This window comes from Chrysemys picta, chromosome 3 (genome assembly GCF_011386835.1).
Source record: "Chrysemys picta bellii isolate R12L10 chromosome 3, ASM1138683v2, whole genome shotgun sequence".
NCBI classification, from domain to species: domain Eukaryota; kingdom Metazoa; phylum Chordata; order Testudines; family Emydidae; genus Chrysemys; species Chrysemys picta.
Window position 1 is genome coordinate 127,135,391 of NC_088793.1, and position 16,671 is coordinate 127,152,061.

The 16,671-nt window shown below is 41.6% G+C and overlaps 1 long non-coding RNA gene across 2 annotated transcripts in view; it reads right to left on the bottom strand.

Moving 5' to 3' along the window:
* Positions 1–1,684: 1,684 nt before the first annotated feature.
* The window catches only part of LOC135982404 (uncharacterized), a 112,570-nt gene continuing 97,583 nt past the window's right edge, over positions 1,685–16,671 (bottom strand). Inside the window, exons 5-7 of one of the 2 annotated variants that reach the window (XR_010599751.1) lie at positions 5,529–5,704; positions 4,013–4,246; positions 1,685–3,617 (exon numbers count right to left, since the gene is read on the bottom strand). This is a non-coding gene — a long non-coding RNA (uncharacterized LOC135982404). The remainder of the gene's footprint in view (positions 3,618–4,012; positions 4,247–5,528; positions 5,705–16,671) is intronic. The other variant, XR_010599752.1, reaches the window with a different exon arrangement.

Here is a 16,671-nt window from a genome sequence, read left to right on the forward strand (position 1 = left end):
AAAGCTGAAATTGCTATAGCTGGGTTAGGTGATGGAGCCTCAGGACAGAATCTGGCAGTACTTCCATCGGGGACTGGAGACAGGCCTACCTTAACCACTGACTCCAAACCATGAGTGGGGTTTAGCTGATGGGGCAGAGGGAAGTGATGTGGTAAAAAGACATGTGCCTGTTGGATGTTCACTCCGGCAGGTGGGGAACAGTTAGAGGACTACTGCCAAAGTTACCCTGTGGGAGTGTTTTATTGATCATTTGCATAGGTATATTGGTACTGTGTTTTCCCAAGTTGATGCTGCATTCCCTTTTTTCCTAATAAAGTTTTCCTTGTTTCATACACAGACTCAGTACTTGTGAGTGGTGAAATTTTGCCAATTAAGGGCATCTAGGGAAGGTATTTAGGGATACCAGAAATTCTAGGTGGGAGCTTGAACCAGTGGTGTTTGTCAGTTTTAAGAGGGACCCCTGGCTATTTGAATCTGGCCCTTGCTGAGGCTGACAACAAAGGGTTACAAGCTCTTATGAATGGTGGTTTGTGACAGTAAAGTCTCAAATGCTTTACCCATATGACACTCTAGGTCAATCTACTTATTTCAGTCGGAGCAGAGGGGTAGGGATCTATTGGCTTAGTACCACTATAGCACTGCTAATATTTGAGATTAGTTCTCACATAGACTGGCAACATGTTACTGGTGCTCTCTGGTAGGCTAACTCTGCTAAACTTGCATTGCTGCCTGCCTACAAATAGGGGCCCTGTAAGAAATGAGAACCATGCCATTAACGTTTCCTCAGAAGGGTTGGCTTTTCAGTCCATAAGAAGAGGACTCTGATGCTCAGAATGTTTACTATTTTAAAATACAGTTTAGACCTCACTAACCTCCACTTAGGTAAACCAAAAATCTGCATTGACAATTGGGTTTGCAGGTCACTGAAGCACAGATTCTGCTGCTGTGTTGAGGGCAGACTAACGTGCTTGACATCATGCTCACCACCGGGCATTAGGGGAGCAAAATTTCACTTCCCAATCTCTTCCCTAGTAATACCCTGAAACAGGACTAGGGCATTTAAAATTACCTGGTGTTAAGAATATTCTTCCCCAATCTTGGCACTCATAGGTCAGAAACCTCAACAGTGTGTACTGGGCCTCCCCTATCCTCTTCAGTGCAGTTCAGATTAACAAGGTACTACTGTATATTTGTTTGATGCAGTATTACTGTTTATGAAGGGAATTTTTATGTATACCCACTGAACTGCAAAATCTGGTAAGCTCCAATACCACTGGTGCACATGGTATTCCACACATGTTTCCAAAGGCAAAGGTGAAGATTTTCAAAAGTGACTAGTGATTTTGGGTGCCTCAACTAGAGACACCTTGAAGGGGCCTGATTTTCAGAATGTGCTAAGGATCCACACACTGAAAATCAAGACCTTTTAAGATGTCTTAAGTTGACCATCCAAAAATTAAGGCACCCAAAATCACTAGCCATTCTTCAAAATCTTGGCCAATTTCCTGTCCCTAAGATTTTACAATCTGGCCTATACAAACTACAGACAAGATGAGAGAACAGGGATGTAACAGTAAAGAACTGTCATTTATTATTATTTATTACTTGGCAAAGTGATTTAATGCTCAACATGAAAGCAGAGTGAGGAGCACCTTGGGGTAATAGAGATTTACGTATTCTTGAATTTAACTGCAGGGATCTAGGCCAGGATGGGAGTGAATAACACATTTTTTAAAATGAAGATCACATATAAAGTGAGCTAACCCCAACTTGGAAAAGGTAGTTGCTAGGAACTGTGGGGAGCTCTTGCTCACAGCTCTGATTTTAATAATCAGAATAAATTATTTTGCTGAAAAAGCCAGATGTTGCCCAATTTAATTTGTTTCTTTCACAACATTGGGGGTGGTTGTGAAAGGAACACAGACTAACAAGGATAACTCCAGAGAGTCTAGACTGGCTTTGCATTGAAGTTGTAACTACAAGCTCACAAATGCAATTAACACATTACTAAGGAAGGAAAATTGTGGCTCAGGCTGACATCATACTAGTATATATTTTTTTGAAAAATTGTTTTAGAGAATCACAGTTAGGGAAGAAAAAATAAAAGGATGTAAAATGTTAAGAATATAATAATTGAAAATAGGCAATCACACAACAATGGACAGACTACTGCAAGTATACTGCAAAGTCACAACAGACAGAATACATTTCAGTATAACAAAATGGGTCAATAAAGTCCAAATAATGAGGTAGCTTGGCTCCTGCATGCCTGAGTCAGCATGGTGAGTAAAGGTTGCCAATGAGCAAAATTAGATGCACAGAAAACCTTTTCTTTAGCATCCTCCATGTCAACCTCAACTGTGTTAGAGTCTGGGTGCACACATGTGTGTATTGTGAAAAATCACTTCAGTTTATTCAATTTTAATCAGTTTATACCAGGCAATTCCTCAAGGTTGAAAATTTACTCCTATGCAAAGGGCCAGCACAAATCTTATGCTTCATTTAAATCCCATCTAATTCCTAAAAATAGGGTTGAAGTCAGACTTAAGTGGTTTGTAGGCCTGAACTTTACCCTTAGAGTATTATCTGGTATTGTTTCAACTTTTATTATTGGAATAAACTTAATGGATTTGTAGTTGTATGAACACAGGTGTGTGCGCACACACACTTTTGAGTTGGCAAAAATTATTTGAAATATTCATGTATAGCTTCAGATTTCACAATTTCATCCATTTTAAATTTCTTGCAGCCATCTTTGGCAAATTCCTTTGAGAGAAGGAACAGGGCACCATAGACATTCAGAATGTAAGCTCTTTGAAGAAAGGACTGATTCTTAAGAGCCCGACACCAATGATTCTCAAGCTTTATCATAGAGAAATGACCTTCTGTACCATGATGCCTCTTTTCCAATCATGAACACATAACATCCCTGGGACAACCTCAGCAATGGCTTCCATAGACAAGTAATATTAGAAAAACATTAAATATATTTTGAGCTCTTTTAAAATAAGTTAGCACTTGGAAATAAGGAGGAGAATCAACACCATGTGACCAGCCAGGTCTTCTGAAACCATCAGTAATAAGTGCTTCATGGACCACTAGTGTCTTCTCTTTAATTAACTTTCAAGGGGAGCAGTACCCCAGCATTAACATTGCCAAATTTCACTCACAAACAAAAGACTCACCACATATATACACTACATACACATCTAGTGATGTAAGGAACTTCAAATGTTTCAAAGCCTGGATATTTGGCTGAACTTATGGAAGAACTCACCAAGGCATGCAATATTCTCCCACATATAGTTCCCTGGCTACCCTACCGGCTATTGTCTTCTTGAGGGAGGAAGCTCTAGTGTTCTGCTACCCCATCTCAGGTATTTTTGGTGGATGAATTATTCTCTCCTCCAAATGTCTCCTGCACATGAGTTCCACTCTTGAGGCAGACAGCTCATTGTTCCAGTGTAACATAGCTGTTGAATGAGGTCATGATCATGCAGTAAGGAAATTCTGCTGGTAGCTTGGATCAGTCTTTAAAACCTTGATTTGATGGCCCACTTGGATAAGCAGATAGGGTCCTGTGTTCTGGAATAGTTGTAGAAATGGCAGTTTCATTTCTAGATAGAGAAAATAACAATAATGAAGCCTGGAGGTCATGAGGATTTTAACAGACATGGCAATTTCCTGCATATCTTTGGGAGACCTTATTGAATTAAGTTTAAAATATGTTTGGGCTCCATTTTATTAAATAAATGATTTATGTATTACTGTGGGCTGGGATTGTACATAAGCTCTGTAGGGAGGGAAATATGACAGATGTGAGACCTGGGAGTTCAAAAGGCTACATTGAAAATATGCCAGACAAGTATGAACTTTTGGGACAATACACATTAAGTGGATTTCCTGGGGAATCTCTAGGGAGAGGTTAATGCAAATACCCCAACTCCAGTCATGCAAAATCCCAGCCTTCTGAAGCAACACCCTGAGAAGAGGGCCTTTGTCTGCTGATTACCTGTTCCTGGAGACTGGAGATGAAAGGCCTAAGATGTATAAAGAAATGGTTGGAGTACCCAGCTTGACGTTCTGCTTCTGAATGTGAGATAGTTTTGCATTAACTGCACGAAAAAACACATTTGTGGGCGTTGAAGGACTGACACCTACCAAAGCCCCAAGTTGGATTTGTGGGTGATGTCTTGTGTAGATTCTTTTATTGTTTTAAAATATGTTCTCTCTGTAATGCTTTCACCTGCAGAATAAATGTACTTGCTTAGAAAGAGCTGTCTGATAACCTGTGACTGCTGGCAATACGTTGGTCATAGCCTCCAGAGAGAAAGCAAAGTGCATATTCTGGGCTTTTAGGCAGTCTGGCTTGCAGGGGATACCACAGTAGGCAGGGAGCTATGCAGCCTGAAAATAACTCCGTTAGCAGGGAATGAGATGTGGGCCTCTGCCCAAGCCAGGCAATATCTGGGAGCCAGAAGGCTATAAGTGGGTGCCCATAGTGGACCATGGAGCAGGGAAACAGATGCTGTTTCCCTGAAATTATCATGAGGATCAACATAAGAATGGCCATACTGGGTCAGACCAAGGGTCCATCTAGCTCAGTATCCTGTCTTCTGACAGCGGCCAATGCCATGTGCTCCAGAGGGAATGAACAGAATGGATAATCATCAAGTGATCCATCCCGTCACCCACTCCCAGCTTCTGGCAAACACCACATTTGGCAGACAGCTTGTGAGTTTTACAACAGATAACTGTCAACAATTGTCTGGGGTGAATATTTTGGCCAGCTGAGCACATTATCCCCATTTATTTTTTTCTTAATTCATCAGACCCAATCTTCTACGTCAGAGGCTTTTGGTTGAGTTCTTAAGTGTCAGATCTTTCATATTCAAACCTACAGACAGCCATACAGCAGAAATATGCTTTCATAGATGATCTAGTGTCAAAGACTTTTGTCTTAATTAAATTTCTCTCTTATCAGGTACATGTCATGATGGATAATGAATCACAAGATGGTAGGACCAGATAGATCTGAAGTGTGGCAGTGTGGGAGGAAGAGATAAAATAAAAAGTCTACAAACTAGAGGTTAAACAGGAATATTACATGATCAAAATTACTGCATATTTCATCATTAGAATATAAAAATAGATGGGAATAAGAAGTAAAAACAGAAGAGTCACATCAGGTGAAGCTATATATTTAGGATTATGTGGAGCATGCTGCCATAATAGTAAATTTAATAAATATTTAGTGTTAGATTCTATTTAGATAGGAAAATATCCCTAACAGAGTTATTAAACTCAAAATTAAAATTCCTGTGAGAGGAGTGGCCAAAAAGTGCCTTTGAAGCACATTGCTTGGTCCTACCCAACCAGAAAGAAATTTGAGTTTAGATTCTAGGAGGTGATTGGACAAGTTTTCTGCAGCTATTGCCACAGCACATGGAATACATTGATTTCTTAAAAAAAAAAAAAAAACAACCCTCACATAAATGCTTTAGCCTTTAGGCCAATATTTTTCAAACCTGGGTGCTTAAAGTTACGCTCCTAACTCCATATTTAGGCGCTTAAATAGACATTAGCTCTTTCAATCATGTATGCATTAATCAGAAGGTCGAGACAAGCCCAGAGTCAGGAAAATCTTCCAGGAGAAATGGTGGAAACAAGTCTGGACAACCGATTGAAGTGGAAAAGCTGACATCTGAAAAAGAAAAACAAACAGACTTTCATAACACCACCTGCTCAAGGCTTTTATTTTTCAAACTTGGTAAATGGCAGAGGTTTCATTTGAAGAGCGCTGTAAGTTGCAATGTGCCCTAAATACTAATTACATTTCTTTTCAAAGTAGTAATATACTCTGACATACGTGGTGTCTCCTGCTATGCTATTCCTCTGTGCAATGTACATGTTTTGCATATTTTGCCAAGTTGCAACTGCACCCAGTTTTAACTATTAAAATTATAAAAAACATAGTGGGCCAAAATCAACGGCACTGCACAGGGTGTGAGAATAAAATGTAGCTCAGCATATTTTATTCTCTATATAATGGCCCAGATTCACAGGTCAGTTAGACATAGTGATTGGATTCTCTTTTATATTATGCTGTGCTTTTCTTTTGAGAAGTGGTCATGCTGGGACAAAAATCACATCCTTAAGTATAACCTTTATGAGATTTCCTCACTGTCCCAGGAGCCTAATGTAAACAGAATCTTGAGTAGCTAGCAAAGCAGTGTTAAGTCCTATCAAAGTGCATTGCTAATTGACTTGGCTAAGGGCTGGTCTACACTACACAGTTAGGTTGACATAAGGTACCTTATGCCAACCTCATTATGTCAATGTCTACACTAAAGCCTTCCTCTCGCTGATGTAAGTGCTTTACTACATTGACATAATAACTCCACCTCCACGAGAGGTGTAAGGCTTATGTTCGTGTAGTTAGGGCGACGCAGTGTCTGTGTAGACACTTCATCCCTTACCTCAGCTTCTCCTGGCAGGGAATGAAGAGGGGAGAAGCCCCGGGCAGTTTCCCTTGCTCCTGGTGAGGAACCGGGAGTGGAGGGCAGGCAGCCCGTTGGGAGTCTGTGGAGCAGCCGAGCTCCCCACAGGGAGCTGCCAGCGAAGCTGAGAGTCTGGCTCTCAGCTCCCCACACTGCCTTTCTTAGGGCGGTGGAAGCGCTCCTGATGAGGATGTGCAGCATCGAACCAAGGAGGGCAGAGTGGACATACACCACCACAGTAATTACTACAGTGGCTGTGAGTCGACTAATATAGGTTGACTTACATTTCTAGTGTAGACATACCCTAAGTCACTTCCATTTCTCTTGGTCAGATGCCCCATCTGCAAAACTGGGAGAGCAATACTGCGTCTGACATGGGAGTTTTGAGGATTTGTGAATGTTTGAATGCCACTTGGAACATGGGACATGCTACAGATGCTAAGTATTAATTGTCATTCTTCTTACTGAATTTGCTTTACCAAGAGCAGTGAAATAGCATTTGTGCCTGGTTCATCTTCACCACTGCCTGTGAAAGTTGCTTGGAAACAGCAGGAAAAATGCTGTGAGAGCTAGTTAAACTGCTTGATTTCTCTCTTAATCTGGGCATTTGAAAGGTCACATCAGAAACTAAACCTCATTTTATGTATATGCAGCATTACTTTATTAATGATAATCTGATTTTTTTTAGAATCAAAATAAAAATGGTGTTTTAAACTGATCTGGATTAAGCACTCATGATGTGTAATTGCTCCTAGTAAATATACTCTCTGGTGCTGGACATCAAGGAGAAAAGATTAACAAGTGGAACTAGACATTTAAAAGAATTATTTTCTGTTTTTGTTTATCACATCCAATAATACAGTGACTTGTTACTAAATGACAAAAGCTTTTTGTTGGTTTTCCACTCACCACCAATTTCCATGTAGACATAAAGTTGGTGAAAACACTTTGAACTCCTCTCTGAGGACCCTTTTTTCGGCAGCATTAATGCCGTCTGTTCCCCTTGGGGTAAGCAAGTACATCATTAGAGGACTTAATCTTGAGGTCCTGAAACTCCTTTACACCTGTAACTCACTTACACCAATGGAAATTCTGGGTATTCAAAACACACAAGATTAGACCCCAGAAGTGAATGTTATGGGCTTCAGACAGGGGGGAAAAAAAAAAAAACCTACAAGGAATCACCTGACTCAGTTTGTGAGGCTAAGAACAAGGTCTGTAAGTGATATATGAAAATACCATTTAAACAGATGAAGCTGGCAGTGCACGCTTTGAGGAAGGGCTGCTAAACTTAGTGGTGGAAAGGATTTTGGGGCATTTGGAAAGACCTCAAAGAAAATAGCAAGTTGGGCACTTCCCATTAGAGGTCAGCTCAGGTCTAAGTTTGAAGTCCAATCCAAACCCGACTAGACCACAGCCAATCCCATCTGTGACCTGAGCCCGAGAGCGTGGTGTTGATTCATACCTAACCAAATCCAAAAACCTCACCAAATATAATAATCCCAAACATATGCACTTCATTTCAGGGCTTGTCTACATGAACAATTAAATTTATGAGAAACTGGTGTGTGTGAATCTAACTTGCACTAGCCTGCTGCAGACTGATGGTCCACATGCATCCTGCTGCCATGTATATTAATAGTTTCTACGGGTATGTCTACATAGCAACTAGACACCCGTGGCTGGCCCGTGCCAGTCAACTCGGGCTCACGGGATTTGGGCTGGAGCCCAAGCTCTAGGACCTTCCCACCTCATAGGATCCTAGAGCCTGGGCTCCAGCCTGAACCCTGAGGTCTATACAGCAATGAAACAGCCCAGCAGCCCGAGCCCGAGCCCTGCGAGTGCAAGGCAGCTGGCATGAGCATCTAGTTGCTATGTAGATATTCCTTAGGAGGACTAGATCAAAATACATTAACAAACTGTTAATGAGCATGTCAGCAGGATGCACATGTACTTGGCCAGTTCGTCCAGGGGAAGTTGTGTGGGTTAGACTTATACTCTAGCTTGCAGCAACCTAAATGTTTGTGGAGACGTGCCCTCAGTGATGAGACTTACTGAATCGAGCCTGAACTCATGCTATACAAGTTATACTCCACCTGAGTCAAACCCATCACGTGCTGTTGGGTTTGTGTCAGATTGCAAACCTATACTTCCCATGTTCTTCCTCCAGCTGTCCTCAGACAATGGCTCACTAAACTTATGCTACTCCCTGGCTCCAGTCTTCCATTGCAACCAGTCCTCAGCTGCCATTAGGCAGTGAGCCAGTTCCCACTGACATGCCATAGGACCCAGCTCCTTTTGGATGCTGGAGGAAGGACTCTGAAGTACCAGTTGTAGTGAGGGTCACAGTGGCCAAAATGCCTAAATGTTGGTTACGAAATTGGCTGCACCAGTGCAAACGCTAGTTGTGTTGCACTCGTGTAAAAAGTGATTTACACAAGGGTAATTTATGGTGTGGTGAGCGTGGGTGCTACAGGGTGCAACCTTCCAGTGTAGACAAAGCCTTAAGCACTTGAGTGACAGAGTTCTGCTTTTCAGAGGTGCTGAACTCCCACAACAGCCACATAGTGGATAGGAGTGATGGATACTCAGCATCTCTCAAAACAGCAAGCACTTATTTAGGTGCCACTAGTGACCCGGCACCCATCTATGGCCTTTTTGGCCACTGTGAAAAGAGGTGGAGCTCCATAATTCTGCACCCAGCAGGATAACCAATGTTGATGTAATGCATGAGCATCTTGTGTGACAGTCCAGTCAAAAATATGATGAAATACCTGTGGCCTTCCATCCAAACCCCAACCACCCTGTGTGTCAGGCTGAGCTAATCTCCACATACACTGATTGGTGCCCCCTGGCTGCTCAAATTAGCTTAATAGAACCAAAAGATGCTGTACATGTTTCAAAAGCACCTTTAACTGAGCTGAGTTGTAATTACCAGATGTAAGACTCACTCCAGCAGGAAGCAAGTGTAAAGGTATGCAAGATGAACCCCTGAATTTGTCAACTACAAGAAGAAGCATGTTGCCTATACAGTTGATTACATATAATTTGGATTTAAAGGATACACAGATGGAAAAGGGAAAGAGCTAAAAACTTAACTAAGAATGAAATTACTCATCATTATTCAGTCATTTTCACAGCAGGCATCAATTGTCAAGAGCGTTTTTTTTTTTAAATGCACACTCAGAACTGAAAATTATTTTAATTAGATTAAATGGCTGCAACACATCTGCCTCAATGTGGTCTCAGCCAAGCAAAACCAATTAATATATTATTTCATCATGGTTGTCAAGAGACAGAAAAGGGAGACAAGTCAGGGAGAAGAGGTCTCAGATGTGGTTTGCTTGGAGGGTTTTTTGGGGTCACATTTGTAAAGGATTGACATTGATTTTTGCCAAGTAATTTTTTGTTTCCCTAAACATTTAGGGTAGGCTTTTCAAAAGCACTTTATGTTGGCCTACCTCTGGTCCCACTGAAATCAATGGGTGTTTTGCCATGGATGTCAGCTGGAGCAGGTTTCAGTGGTAGCCCTGTTAATCTGTATCAGCAAAAAAACCGAGGCGTCTTTGTGGCACCTTAGAGACTAACACATTTATTTGGGCATAAGCTTTCGTGGGCTAGAACCCATCTCGTTAGACTGACCTAACATTTGGTAAAGCACCCCCATCCTTTCACGTATTTATACCTGCTCCTGTATTTTTTACTTCATGCATCCGATGAAGTGGGTTCTAGCCCACGAAAGCTTATGCCCAAATAAATTGGTTAGTCTCTAAGCTGGAGCAGAGTTAGTTCAACCCTTATTGCTTTTGAAATCCCACCCTAACTTATTATTTTCAGCAAAAGGTTAGGTCATGCATTTATGCTGCCAAATTAATTTAGACTAGAAAACAACATTAGGTCATATGGTGCCATCAGTTTTGAAGCAAAACACACCCATCTGCATATACAACAGCTCTTGGTAGGGTAACCAGATGTCCTGATTTTATAGGGACAGTCCCGATTTTTGGGTCTTTTTCTTATATAGGCTCCTATTATCCCCCACCCCCTGTCCCGATTTTTCACACTTGCTGTCTGGTCATCCTAGCTCTTGGTGACTTGAAATTTAGGAGCAATCATTCCATTCATTGCATAGCTAGCATATTCATGGAACCAGATAACCCCCTTCCGAAGTAAAACCCCTGGGACAGAGGGGTCAGGGGAAAGAAATCTCTGCAAGGATTCTTGTGCAATTCCTTCTCAGTGGTTCACTGAGGGAGTGTGGGGTTTGCACCTCTGCCGAATGAGCTCTGAGGCTCATCTCACAAGTCCTGGAGAAGACAGTGAGAAGACAGTGCCAGGTGTGGGTTGAGGGAATGAGCTTTCTTTTCTCTCACTTACATGTGTTATCTTATTTGAGGGTAAGGGAATGAGAATTCCCACACTTTCATTCTCATGGTGAGTTTGGTGTGGAGGGAAGTTGGCTCCACATGAGGGGACATGGGACAGGTGAGCCAAGTGGCAAAGGAATGAAGCTAGGGAGTGCAGCAGTAGCTGTTAGGATGGCACAGTAGGGGGGTGGGGAAAAGTGCCTCATTTTAGGCTTCTTCAGCAAATCTCCCTGCCTTTCATTGAGAAATATGTACACGGCCACAAAGGAAATGATCGCTGAGATTCCTCCTTCATGAATTTTTGCAGGTGTCATGTTGTAAATACAGGGGCCTTTTTTCAATTGAAATCAGTGGAAAGAGTCTCTTCTAACGACCACTGGCTCAGTAGGTACCCGTCAAATAAGTGAGGAAAGATGTTATGTAGCTGAAGCACCAGACTGGGACTCCCAAAACCTGGGTCTTTTCTGTGTGACCTTGGGGAAATAGTTAACTTCCCCATACTTCAGTTTTCTCATCTGCAAAATGGAGATAATATTTCCTTGCCCTACGGAGTACTGAGAGGTTTAATTAATTAACGTTAGAAAATTGCATTTGAGATCCCCAGGTGGAAGGTGCTTTAGAAGTGTAGAATATTATTATTAATTATTATTATTATTATGCAAAGGAGTAAACACCGGAACAATACAAACTGACAGGGCAATATAGTAATGAGGGGTTAATTTATCCTACTCTGTTGAGTTTTCCTACAAATTACTTCCATGGAAATAGAATTACTTCCTGGGAAGTAGAACTTCAGAGACATGTGCATGTAGTTCTGGGGCTGCAGAAGGTTAAAGGTTAAACTGAACACCCTGCCAACCTCCCACAGAAATGTGCAGTTTCAGAAACTAGAGCTGATTGCACAGAGAGGTGAGGTGCCTGTACTGTGGTTTTAAAGGTATTTTCAATGTTACTGAGGTATTGGGGTGCTTTGTATAGCAAGGTTATGCCATGGTTACTGGATAGTGGGAAGAGGGTTTGAGTTAGAGGGCTTTTTATAACGGATTATAAAATACATGTACCTGAACGCCCTGTGACCATCTATTCTTTTTTAAAAGAGAAAATTTCCCTGGGGATCTGCACTATTTAGAAGTGCACAAGAAACAGGCTAATGGAAAGATTCAGATATTTCAGACTGTAAATTTCACCCCACATGTCTACTATTTTGTTATATTGTATAATGGCACCGTAATAATGCAGCTTGGGGAGTTTCCAAGGCACAGTTTTATAACCACAGCAGATCCTTGATTTGAGAGCCATAAAGTAAATTCTGGATACATTGTGCTAGGGATTAAAAATGTGCTGGAGGCTCCTCTGAGATAGAATTAAAAATGTGGAGGTTATGAAACATGATGATTTAAATAACATCCTCATCTATTGTGAAATACCTGATGTTTGTGGCTATCCAGTGGCTTTCGCTATGGATCACAGAAATCAGGTAATAAAGACCTAGTAGGTTGTCAAATTCATTTTCCTAATCGTACATTTGCCAGTGCTGGTCCTTACAGTAGATTTTTTTAGTCCTTGGATCAAGACTTTTAGGTCTCTAGTACTGGAACCCAGGATGTCAATGTGACTACCCAAAATTTGAGCTTGTTGTGATCATTTATTATGTATATGTTCATAAAATGTTAGCTCTTTTGTGAAAAAGATATTATTCTCCTACCTGAGTCCCTACCACCTACATTTTAATCAGCTTTCTCATGCAGACCTTTTACCTTAATTACATGGCAGCAAAGCATCACTGTGACAAAAAGTTGACAATGATTAGGCTGTTGGTGTGCAGAGATCACAGCCCATCATGCTGACAATTATTGTCACATTGCCTCCCTGTACGCCCCCGCCTGTCTGTATCCATCTGTTGTCTCTTGTCTAATACTTACATTAGAAGATGCTTGGGGCAGGGACCATCTTTTTGTTCTGTGTTTGAACAGTGTCGAGCACAATGTGGTCCTGGGCCATGACTGGGGCTCCTGGCACTATGGTAATATAAATAAAAAAAATAAATCCTCCTCCTCCTAACTAATCTGTATGCCACTAGGCTAGGTTCTCCTGCATTTATGATCTGTGAAGAAAAAGATTTGGCCTTAAAGCCAGATCTCCTGCATGTTAGAGGAGAGCTCTAATCCCTACACGGTCATGTTAGTTCCCTCCATTTAAGAATGTATTACTGCACTGTAAACACTCTGATGACCTCCTGCTTTCCTAGTGGCTCCCTATCCAGAGCAGAACTTACAGTGTCCTACCAAGAAGAGGTATCCCTCTTATAGGGCCTGACCTGAAGCTCAGTTGAGAGACTCCCATTGGCTTCAGCAGGCTTTGGATGAGGTTACAAAGAAAGATGGAATCAGGCTGTAGGACGTGGTACCCCATCAGGCCACAGAAACATCTTCCCTATGGCAGATATGCAAAAAGAGGGACAGATTCTGTCCCCTGTGCTAGCCTCTCTAATCTGCACCTGTGGCATACAGGGAATGTAAAGAGCTTGATAATGGCCTGGCAAGGATAATGCTGGTGCAGGCATAGCATAGGACCCCCATAAACTGCACTATCCTTGCTCCCTCATAAGCCCCGGCACAGGGGGCATGCTAGAGGTGGAGCCAGGCAACCAGATAGCAAGTGTGAAAAATCAGGACAGGGGATTGGGGAGAGGGGGTGGGGAAATAGGTGTCAATATAAAGACAAAGCTGCAAATATCGGGACTGTCCCTATAAAATCGGGACATCTGGCCACCCTAAGCCGGGGGCAGGCAGGGCATGTCCATAGTGCTTCTGCTGTGGGGATTCTCAGTGGCATTGGAACCCATAGGTAGTGTGGGATGGACTGCTGTAATTCACTCCACCTTTGTTTCAGCCTCCTTTGCTCCTCTTCTCCTGAGCTGCTCCATTTGTGCTCCTGGAGGCACAGCACAAGAATCTCATCCACACAATGAGATATTTTGTGTCTTAAAAATCCAGCATTTTAAATAGATTCCCTACCCCACCCCTCACAGCCTCTCCAAGGAATATATTTTTCTCTAATAGTGCTCTCTTGTGCCATAAAAGTAAAAGTCACTGTAAGAAAGAAAAGCAGTACATAGTTGCTCACAAACCTTCCATTGGGAATGCTTAACAAATTACAAATTACCCGCCCCATTTCTGCCCCAAGATTTTCTTTTGTTAGCTCTAGGCAGGCGATGCACTCAAGCGGAAATTTGTTTTAAAGAAGCTTAGCGAGAAAATATCACTTCTGCCCTAACTGGGAGGGTTGCATTGTTATAAAACAACTATAATTAGAGGCAACATTAAAAAAAGATACCATCACTCCAAAACCAACGTTTTTGCACTAAACAAGATCAAACAGACTCCCTTGCAACTAAAACAAATGGTTCCATCACAAGGCATTGTGTGGTTCTGAAATGTAATGGCTATAGAAAGAAAGGGACTCCCAGCCAATGTGATGCTGGAATATTTTTGTGAGTCACTTGAAAAGTGAAATGTTTGCAAAGTGCACGGTGCAAGGACTCAGGCCATCTATCAATAATATGACTCTGCATATACTTGGCTTTTTCACCCTCACAAGGCTTACCAAGCTATGGTGTCTGGGCTGAAGCCAATGCTCCATATCCAAATTCCCTGAACCAGAAGGGAGTTTGAATTCCGTTCCAAATTATTTTTTATTATTTAGTAGCACTACCAGTGCCTACATGTCCCAGTGTGGGATCAGGGTCTCATTTTGCTAGGTGCGGTACAAACACATGGTAAGAGACAGCACTTGAAGAGGGATTTATTAAGCATGACTCAGCAAGCAGATTTAACACACAGGGTACATCTACACTGGAACTGGAAGGTATAATTTCCAGCTCAGGTAGACATACCCGCACAAGCTCTGATTGAGCTAGTGTGCTAAAAATAGAAAAGTGGCCATGGCAGCACAAGTGGCAGGATGGACTAACTGCCCTAAGTATGACCCTGTTTGAAACCCTAAATATATCCTCGGGGCTGCTAGCCACTCCTGCTGCTCACGCTGCCATGGCTACACTTGATCAAAGTTTATGCGAGTATGTCTACTGGAGCTGGAAATTGCACTTTCCAGCTCCAGTATAGACATACGCTTTGGAATGAAGGTAACAGTGGTAAGAACATGTGGTCACTTAGGTTAGTCAGTGTACAAAAAATAAATCAATAAAAATAATCAAGAGATTCCTTGAGCATGGAAGAGAGTGGTCAAAATCAGGAGTGGTCACTAAAAGCAGGCGTGCGTTGGATGTTTAACTGAAAGGAACCACAGAATCTTTTGAACCTGTCCATTAGTCTCCTATTTCAACAAAGAAGATGGAATATATTTACCCTTCTCTGCATTATGATGTCAGGTCCTAAAGCCAAGGAAGGAAGGGAAGAGGGAGGGAGCAGGCAGAAGAAAGGGAGAACAGAGCATGAAGAGAGAAGATGGGGTATGAAGAACAGGAAAGGTGTTGATTGGCTGATTTAACACCCCCCCCCATGTCATAATCCAACTGGAAGAATGTCACAATCCTACCACCCAGTAATAAGGATTTCTTAGGGGAGCAGGAAAGAGATGGGGAGAAAAAGAGAAGGATATTATATCACCAGTCAGTACCAAGCTATTCATAAGGCAGCACCAGAAAGACAGAGGAAGAGGGACAGCAGAAGAGGATAAACCCCAATCTTACCCACTTTGGGGCAGGGTCCCACTTAGCATAACAAACTAATTTTGTGTACAGCCACATTTAAGGCCATCAAGCACAGGTGCCTTACCTGGAGACACACACCCAACATGGTCTCTATTTCTTAGTCATCATAAAACTGCAAGCAATGTATTGCAGATTCAAAGCCCTAGCTGAGATGATTTATATAACTGCTTCTACTGTGGAAGAGGGTATTTTGTTCATCCAAAATTTTGTATTGCACTGTAGCTTGACTTTATTTTGGGATAGACACACAGCTGGAGATCCCATCTGACATAGCAGCGGTTTTCTGTTAACATTGATAAGCGACTCATTGATCCTTTTTTGTTCTCATTTGGGTTGTTGGCTCAGCACAGCAATGTTGCCTGACACAGCAATGTTTCCTATTCTTTTTATTGCCACAAGATATGTTAGCAGATAGTTTAAATCCTATAGTCCATGGTATTCAGCGGGTCACTGCTTAAGGAAACTTGTTCAGAAAGTTATGTAAAGGATTGAGCAACCTAACTAACTTTATCACTAATATAGACAGAAAGGTCTGAAGTTAGGAGTTCCTACTGTAAAATACACTATAAAGTTAGCCATATTACAACTTTAGGATAAATTAATTCTAAGGATAACTCTAGTGACTTTGGGGATACATTTGGCCCTTAAATTCAGAGGATTAATATGTAAAACTATATCAAGTTTAGTGCATCACAACATGCTGTTGACACACTCAATTGACATGAAGTGTTAAAACACAGAGAAAACATGTATGCTGCCTGAAGGATTTAGGAAGGAATTTCCTCTTATGTACTACCTGATAACCCAGTGCAGTTGTCTAGATGTTTTGTTAGAAAAGTGGGGTTGGGAATTGCTGTGAACAGTCTGTGCAGGAAAGAAATAATATGAATGAACAACTACTGCACTGTGTCAAATAATTCAGTATAAGTCATAAGCAGGAAGTGTTTTGACTTTTCTGGAGTGTGATTGGATGAAATCCTTGTCACAGTATAATATAATTTGTAATGTAACTGACATCTAGCTTTTAAGTACAATGAATAGTGCCAAAATTGAGTCCCTCAATGTGGAAATG